A 9,876-nucleotide genomic window follows, 5' to 3' on the forward strand; every position below is an offset into this window, starting at 1 on the left:
TGATAACTGTTTTATTATGCAACAGTAGCTTCCGAACTGTCAGCTTATTACTCCATTATATCCAAATGTAGTGTTCTACCACTTTAGAAACAGCCAGCAGTCTCGTAATTTTACATCAGTTTCGCCGGTTCCGACTCAAGTTGAAGTGTTAATTAACTAGAAAATAGGACTGTCTTGAGTGACCTTTATTGTACTAATTATGGCTTACGGCTAAAACATAATTTTATTTTATGACATTATTTTTTCCTGAACATGAAATAAAAAATAAAAATTAATTTCAATTTTTTTCCTTCTAATATTATTTTGAGCATTCCAAATGGGTATAATAAATCAGCAAATTATATGATAATAGAATTAATTTAATGTTAGAAATGGGGACTGATAGTACACAGAAAAACTTCTTTTCCACCTAGATTTAGTTATCTTTATTAGTTATAGATCTCTCGTTTAACGCCTGTTTAATCTTCTTGCATTCAACGGGATGTCAGCTGCGACCGTATATCTTCTATCTATCTATTGGTATATCTATGTAAGTTATATTCAAATTAACCCTCACCCGATACACAACCAAAAACGTAACATAATATGAGATAATATTGTGCCAGGAGGGGTGAGAATAGGCCAACACGAAATTCAGAAACTGAGTTTTTATTCAAATAATTAGTTTTCTTATAAATTAGGAGAATATGGTTAATAGTGTGTTAAGAGTCAACGAAGAACACAATTAAGTAAACAAATTATATATTAATGCCAACGTTTCGGCCAAAATTTCAAGCTTTTATCAGAGCTAAAAATAAAAAAAACAAGATAATAAATGAAGGAAACTACTGAATTGTTAGAACATATGAAAATAATTAAGCAAAGTGGAAAGAAGAAAAAATAAAATACAAATGAAAATATCTTTACTTACTAAATTGTTATTATGTATTTTATAGTGTGTTCTTCCCTCTTTGTTAATTTTAATATTACTTTGTCTCATATTATCTTTACCTTATTATAATATTAATACACATGTATTTCATTTTTTGTTCTTTCCTCTTTCTTAGTTTGAAAATTACTTTTTCTCATATAGTCTTTATCTCCGTATAATACTTAAGACTATAAATTTTCTTTCAACTCTATTTGTGTATCTATATTGTTACTTATTTTTTAATTATTCGGTTATTCCTTTCCTTCTTTATGGTTGCTATCTTGTTTTTTTTTCTTAGCCCTAATGAGGGTAAAAATTTTGGCCGAAACGTTGGCCTCTTGTTAAATATGTTTTTACTTATTTGTGTACTTTACTGATCTCATCTTACTGATCCTCAACCATCTTCTCCTCATTTATATGTATCATATATCCGCGGTAAACTTTAATTCATAATTACAACAAGTTTTATATTTACTACGGGGTATAGTAGGTTCTGTTTCATAATGAATGTAATAGAAATAGTTTATTGATACAAATCCACAAAATAAAATCACCAATAATTTTTATTTCACAATGGGAATGGCTATTAGTGATATTATCGGAGTTAAAAATTACAAGACAGCGAAATTCTACGAAGCTTAAACTAGAATATTCAGGGTATTATGTTTTACTATTTTTATGAAAATGGGTGGTGTCACTGTCCACTGATACGATCTTAGTAGCCCTGGCAGTTATTTTCAACAATTCAATATTATATCACTTTATTCACAATCAGTGAAAAGAGTTTGTTTATGCACCATTAAGTAATTTATTTTTATTCACCTACTATTCGAACTATTGTCAGTGTAGTTTCATAGCTATTAAGTTTTATTTAGTTGTATTCTAGCTCGAAATTGTTTTCACATTTCCATTAAGATAGGTTTACATGATGTGGTGAGATTGTGCCACTGTGTTGTTCTATGAGCTTTAACCACTTTTTTTTTGGAAACTGAGAAATTATTATTACTTGTAAGTATTAAAATACATAATATTACTGTTATTATTCTTTTTTTAAAAATATTAACTGCGGAAACTATGACTCTCAAATACTTGATCTATCTCTTGAGAGTTTAAAAACCTTCAGATGACTGAGGTATATTATAAGTTAAAAAAGAGAACTTGGAAGGTAATAAAACTTCAGCTTACTCGAGCATAAAGGACTGGGTTTACATTCCAAATACTTATGAAAAAACAAAATTGCTTGGATTTAGTGAGAGGACCTCGCGCTTTAACAGGAATAAATAAAAAATATATATATATTCTGTAAAAAAAAAAAAAAAATCTGGTATTACTTAATATTTCAAAAAACTTCAGATCTTATGTGAAAAAGAAATTGTTCTTTTATGTCAGTGAAAAGTGATCTTTTTTACTTCAAACTACTTTTACTGTCATAATTTAGTATCAAAAGTGTAAAATTAATAATAAATTTGATCTATCACAATGATTGTAGAATATTAATGTAAAATAAATAAGGAAAATAGAAACTTCTAATTAATTTTTGCTATTTGAAGTACCTCGGCTCAGTCTGGTTAAAAAACTTTGTAGAATCGTCTTTTTAACTTTAACCTATTTTGAGAGGGGGTAAACTTGGGATTGGGAAAGTTTGTTATAGCGCACAATGCTTTCCCGTCTTTTGTAAGAGCTTCGTAAATTTGTTTAATTTGAAAACTGTCTCCATTTGAAAATAGCATATATGGCTCCGGTACAAGGCTTCCTTGATAAACGTAGCTTTTATCTCAATAAATTTTCCTCTCAAAGAATTTCCATAAAACATTTTTCACCCTCTGTAGGGAATATAAAATAAAAACAAACAGAAAAAAAAAACTAGAAGATTTTGCGAAACTTTCATCTATATTATATATTAAGTTATATATATGCTATACTTTAATTGTATAGTGAGTGCAATAATCATCATGAAAATGATATGAAAAATATAATCAATTTTCGTTTAATATGCACTAGGAAATTTATTTTTTAAACCAAGGAGAATGTGATGATTCATTTATAACAATTTTAAATAAACAGTTATATTACATATAATTTTATTTCTTTATTTATAATCTTTACACTTTCTTGAGACTGGTTAATATTGTTTAAATAGATCAAGTTTTATCAATTTTAGTTTCAAAACATTTTTTTTATTCCTTTATAAGTCCGACGTTTCGGCCAATTCGGCCATCCTCAAGGGTAATCTTAATACAACTCTTTAGAACCACATCATTTATTTATTATAGTCTCAACATAATAAGAGAATAAGCATGTTTATACTATATAAATATATACATATTTATATAGTATAAACAATATATTTTTTATGATAAAGGGTAATTAAATTACAATACAATTAAAAGATTTTAATCAATTCTTAACGAATTGGGAGCAATATAAATCTCAATTAGAAGAAATTATTTTGTCTACTAAGTTCCAGTTTTCACATTTTAAGAATTTTATTTAGCGAAAGTAAGAGTAGGGGTAATTAAATATTAAACTGTTTAAACAGGCAAGCATAGCAAATAGGTTGGTTGATGTACGACATGTCACAATCTCACAAGAGGAGATATGATCATGTTATTTTATGATTATGTCAAAACACACAAAAAGGAATCCTTACCCACCGGACCTTGAATTATTTGCTCAAAACGGAAGCAGGAGACTTTAAAATGGTTAAATCGAGCAATACTTAAAAAGCGCCTGAAATTGTAAAACGGCGTGAATATGTGTGTCAAATAATAAACTTAGACTTTATTATTATTTATTAGTAATAAAATTTGTACTTCATGCTAACTCGTACGATTATTTTTTTCAAGAGCAAATTATTTTCTGTCATTAAGAAGATGATCCATAATCAATGTAATTTAAATAACATGTTCTTTTTAATTATTTTCTATTTGAAATCAAGATGTATTTTCAAATACATTTTTTGATATAGATATATTGTATAAGTTGTATATTGTATAAGAAGCTTGTGAAGTAGCTGGATCCTACCTGCAGAGGTTGTGAGGGTGACAGGTGGGGTTTCTCTACCCCCATGTAACAGGACTCCAGCCAAATCAAGGAGCTCCACTATATTGACTTCACTTCTCTTCATACATATCCCAACGTAGCATTTCCTTCTATATTTTTTACTAATTATATTTACTGATACATGCTGATTATTAATATTTTATAATTTGTTATCAATTATTAAATCATCGATTATATGTTATGTACATGATAGACTGACCGAATTCAATTATATCAATTTTTTCTTTTAGATACGTCGTAACTTAATTGCTACTTTAATAGTAGACATATCTGCCAAAAATAAACTGTATTGACTTTACTTATTGGACGTATTCCAATGATACTATCGTATACTGGTGTTAATGTTCGTAGTAGACTGCGTTATAGTTATTAGGGTAGCCCTAATTTATTACACAATTTATTGAGTATGTCAAAAATAAAAATTATCAACTTTTTTTTAACCAGATGATATATTATTATAATAATACAATAATAAATGAATTGAATGTCCAATATTGTTCATAATAGAAAAAAAAATCTATTTCCATTCCTTATCAAATACAAATTGACTCAAATGGCCAATCATTAAAAAAATTTTCCCAGCAGTTAATTTTTAAAAAATACCATCTGAATGCCGCCCAATCTAAGCAAAATAATGTCAATCGGCGATTCCGTTATAAACAAATAATGATTGGGGAAAAATGATTACATTAAAGCAATATATTGATTTGTACACGTAAGATCTTTCAGCCAGCTCTTTTTAGTCGTGTATTTTGATCATGTTATTTACAGGAATTTCTTTACATTATTTAATTGGTCAACCCGTTATCATATAGGTTATCATGACTTTTGATGATTACATAACGTGGTACTTTTGTTCTCAGTGTTTTGGAATAAATCGTATTTATTTTCAATAAGTGGAAAATGTGTCCAGGTTTTAGTTTTGGTGATTGGGATAAAAAGATAAGGTTGGACATCTCTCCAACCTCGAGTTTACCATAAAATATCACATCCAATATTATTAATTTATACAATTACCAATAAAAATTGGCCAAAAAAATCGCATACCGAAAAAAAAGTTTCATTTTCGTTTTATCTTATTTCAAATTAGATATTAAATATTATTACGTACGTACATACATGGCTTTTCACAATTCATAATTATTAAATATCAGTAATAGATTTTTTACAAGAATAAAGTTTACTATTTATTTAGGTAATAAATTTGTTTACTTAATAAAGCATGTTTCAACTGGTCTGGCTCACCCAGAATGACATTATATTTTATTGTATAGTACACTCTTCTACTATTTGAGTTTACTTTTACCTACAAGTTCTTCACCACAACTGTGCCAAGGAAAACCATCTTTGACCATGGTAGATCGAAGAAATAGGCTTTCTCTCATCATATACGCTAAACCAATCTCGAACAATGAAATGGTTACAACTAAGCAGCTGGCTTTGGACCGTTGAGATTTATAGCAGCAAGATCAAGAGTTAGTACTGAACAACCTTCTCAATTTTGATTAAGTTTCTTAGTGAAAGGAGGGATAGGGAAATTTTTATGGAAATGGCCAAGGAAATGGATGGAGGTTTTTGCTAAGGTCATTTTATTAATAGTAATGGTTATGGTTGTTCAAGAACTAAGAAAATAATAGCTGAGGGAGTTATGCCGTAATCTTAGCAACCTCATGCCTGCAATGGCACCAGTTCGATTCCGTCCTGGGTTGGTTGACTTTTGTTTCGTTGCGGTCCCATGGGATGAAAACTCAACTTCCCACTCTGGTTAGAATAAACTAGTAACCGCTTGGATAAAATGACTAGATAGAAGTAGTAAAAATAAATAAAATAACATTTTTCAATTACGGAAAGAATTAATATTAACAAATCATTATAATAAAAAGCAAACTTCATCCACGTGTTTTCATTATGAAAAGTGAAAAATTAAGAAAAAAAATAAGCAGGGATCAGGATGATCCGTATAATAAAACGATCATTTATTAAATAATAATGAAAAAAAAACTGGGATGGGCCGTGAATAAAGGGGAGTGAAGGGAATAAGCCAGGACGTAAAGAGATTGAGCCTCAGGGGGTGAGAAAAAAAAAGATGAAGAAGAAAGGAGAGAACTTAATACTTTCTTTGGAGATATTTTGTTACATCGGGGGGGGGGAGGGGGAGATGGGGGAGCAGGTGAGCTTTGAACCTCCTTTGATCAGGGAAGCTGTTAATTAGTCGACTGAGTTGGACTGAAACGGAATTACAGATTATTACGACTTTTTTTGGATTAAATATCGACATGGGTAGGAATTTTAAGTGATATAAAATGTAGCATTTTTTATTCCCATATAAGATCTATTGTAGGATAGATAATCATTCTAGGAATATTGAACTATATCGAAATCAATAATATATATAATACGGTAATAAACCGTAAAAAAAAGTCTTAACGTTTTTTCAGTCTTAACTAAGTTATGTTGGGTAATCATATCGTCTCGCTTTAGGCCTGTTTATGATGGGATATATTATTTCATACCTTTTCTTTAGAATTTATGTAATAATTTTCTTCTTTATCATTCAGTATTAAATAGTGGCCATCATGATAATTTAGTTTCATTCATGGGAAAGGTGGACTACTTAATCTTATCATTGTATTCGCCTCATGTGTGTGAGAACCTGGGAACCAAAGGGCAATTAATGCGGGGGGACTCTTCTATATATATATTCAATTAGATAAAAAAATATATTTATTCCATAGTATGATCACAGCAATGAATATTTTTTATTGATATACAGTTTTTTTTATTATTTCTCTGTTATCTTCAAAATTACTAAGAAATTATATTTGTGAATAAATATTTTAGCTCAGAACTCAGTATTTCGTTCTTCTCTTACATTCATATTAATTTAGTTGCATTTTTCATAATCATCATTTTTATTTAATTATTTTAGCGCTATTTAGATATTCTAAATCATTCAATTGTTCATTAATGTAATTCGCTTTTGTAATGAGGTGTTAATTGTTGACCGTAGATTAATATGAGAAGACGGCTGACTTTAGACGGCATCTTCGTCCAAGTCATCCTGACGAAAGTCTGAAATTCAAGTCGAAACGTACAAATAAATAAGTTTTGTTTATTGCTGACCACATCCATGACCATCTTCTCCTCATGATTAGCTTTTGGTCAGATTTTATTTTTAGAATTTTAAAATTTTATGGTTGAGAGTTATTGCCTTAGAAACTGGGACATGCAATCATGCACCAAGCTTCTAAACGTCTATATCGTTGCCTTTTTTGGGGATAAGAATAAAGTGCGAGTAATTAAAGTAACAATTAAGTAATTGGTTAATAATTTCTAGATTGAATGATTTGCTACAAAAAAATGTAGTTTTCATTTTCAGAAGACTGTGAAAACCGTCTGCAAATTAAAAACTCCAAGTTCATTTTTTAACGAATTCTTTAGTTGTTCCTCTTAGTCAAAAAGAGAGATCATTTTACAAGATTTTATTTAATTGATTAAGGATACCATAAGACGTGATGAAATTCGGAGTAGAAAATTTTTACGTCCGCTAAACTTTCGCATACCATATATTTCATACATAGGTATGTGAAAATAAAAACTTGCTCACCGTTTTCGGATATATTTTTTTCAAGGAAGTAGCGGAAGATAATCTATCTCCTTTCCACGCTTAAAGGCTTTATGACTTTCCCTTTATTGTCCAATTTTCTCGTAATGTATTTTTTCGTGGGATTCTAACCTTATACCATCTACCAGGGTATTTGAAGCTATAAGACTCATTCATATTCAGATCTTCAGAGAAATTGGTTTTTAAGATATCCCTGGGTACTGATGTTACTCCTCGTTAACCGAGTAGGAATATTCTTAGTCCTACAAATGGTTTGAAGATATGCAAATAAATTTGGATTTATTTTATATTAATTCTTTTAAAGATGTGTAAATCAGAGCGAAATCGTTATTTTGATATCAGACTCCAAATATCGATTTTACAAATATCTATCTAATCTATATAATCTAATATCGAAGAAAAATATCAATATTTCTGAGATCACACGTTTTTAAATATTGGTTTTTAATAACGAAATTTAAATGTGGATATTATCATACATAAGAAAAAAATTGATAAAGATATGCATATATTTAAAACCACAATATAAATAAGAGTGATTGATGATGTTCCATTAATCTAATTAATTTTGACTGTAATTTTTTTAAGACAGTTATTTTCGGCTGAAATATGTTTGTGTTACTAATATCTGTTCAGTATTTTTAATACGTTTTAGGAGTATTAGTGTCGAACGTCATTAGTGAGGTCGAAAAAAAGGGATTAGAACTCTTCGCTAAACTTAAGGCGTCATATTAAATATTTGAATGTACTATTTCTGGAGCGTATTCATAATCATTTGGTATTTTTTACATTGCTTGTCTTTGGTTTTGATATTGTGAGGAAATAGCTTATTTATGGTAGACAAAAATAATACCAGCCTATAAATTCAATGATTTTAGATTAGCTATAATAAAAAAAAAAAACCTGACCATTTTAGTTGAAAAAAAAAATTAAAAATCACGAATTTAAAACTTGGTGTAATTTGTTAAAAAAAAATATGCAACCAAATAGAAACGGTAATTTAAACTTTAATTAGGCGAAAAAAATTCAAAAATAAGTCTTTAGCTCTGGTTCAAATACATATTGTATTTAAAGTGAGTGGGCGTATAGCCATTGATTTATTCAGTCGGGCATAAAACAACGAAGTAGACCCTCGTTTTAAACGTGTTGAAAACACACTGTTTGTATAAATTAAAAAAAAAAATTTTCCCATGATCTAGAAGCTGATTCATGGAGTAGGTATTCTATAACAAATCACCACATTGAATATCTTTTCATTTATGGAATCTTATTAATAGATTCAGATGGCAATTGTTTTAAAAAATACAAAAAGAGTAAATTAAAAAACACATAAAAAGTACAACAGAAACGGAATGTTTATTTCCTGGAGGTCGATTGAAAGGGAAAAACAAAAAACATACGTTTACCAAAAGTACCAAATCATTTTATATGGAATAAAATATTTATAAAAATTAAGAAAACATATACATACACTTATATATATACATATATTTTAGTGATATTTTTATATTTCATGTTAAATAAAATCAAAAAGTGTTTACTCTTACTATGAACAGAACAGGACACATTATAAGTTAAACAATTACATTTTAATATCATAAAAAGTATTAAAAAAGATTAATAATTAATAACAATATTAATAAAACACAGTAATACAGCAAAATGTGTATTTTTGTAAGTGCAAAGTCATATTTTAATTTATAAATGTAAATTAAGAATTATCTAATAATTATAAATGATTCTTTTGATATAGACGACTATTAAACCTTTTTTATTAACATAATAATGAATATGAATATCATTTATTTGACCAATTGAAAGAGAAATATATATTTTTGGTGTTTTATATTTAAATTTGAATATTTTCAATATTTGAATATAAGATAATTTTTCTTGGAAGGCCTGGATCGGTGGCGCGTTTTTAAATTGTAAGTTTTAAAGGTTTAATACCTTTTAGCAATTATATTTTGACATAAAAAGATAGCCAGCGACCACGTACTAAATCAAGTACAATCTTTTTATAGGAGCCAATATAGCAAGACGTAAGTAAAACTACTAGAGGGAACTAGATCCCAATTATTATATAGTTAAATAAACAAATAAAAATTAAAATCTGTACCACTACAACCCATAAAGGGGGTTCAGTACTTTGTAAGGAAGTGACCAACGGTTGTGCAAGAAGGTGATTTGGTCATAATCACGCTCGACCACCAGATTTTTATCCATAATAATAAAATAAACTATAAATAAAAAATTATATTAAACATAAAAAGTTATG

At 28.4% G+C, this 9,876-nt stretch overlaps 1 protein-coding gene across 3 annotated transcripts in view; it reads right to left on the reverse strand.

The window, feature by feature from the left end:
• The window catches only part of LOC106688124 (uncharacterized), a 79,010-nt gene that overhangs the window by 14,305 nt on the left and 54,829 nt on the right, over positions 1-9,876 (reverse strand). The window lies entirely within an intron of this gene.

Source organism: Halyomorpha halys, unplaced genomic scaffold (genome assembly GCF_000696795.3).
Source record: "Halyomorpha halys isolate HHAL.00 unplaced genomic scaffold, Hhal_1.1 Scaffold1055.1, whole genome shotgun sequence".
NCBI lineage: Eukaryota > Metazoa > Arthropoda > Insecta > Hemiptera > Pentatomidae > Halyomorpha > Halyomorpha halys.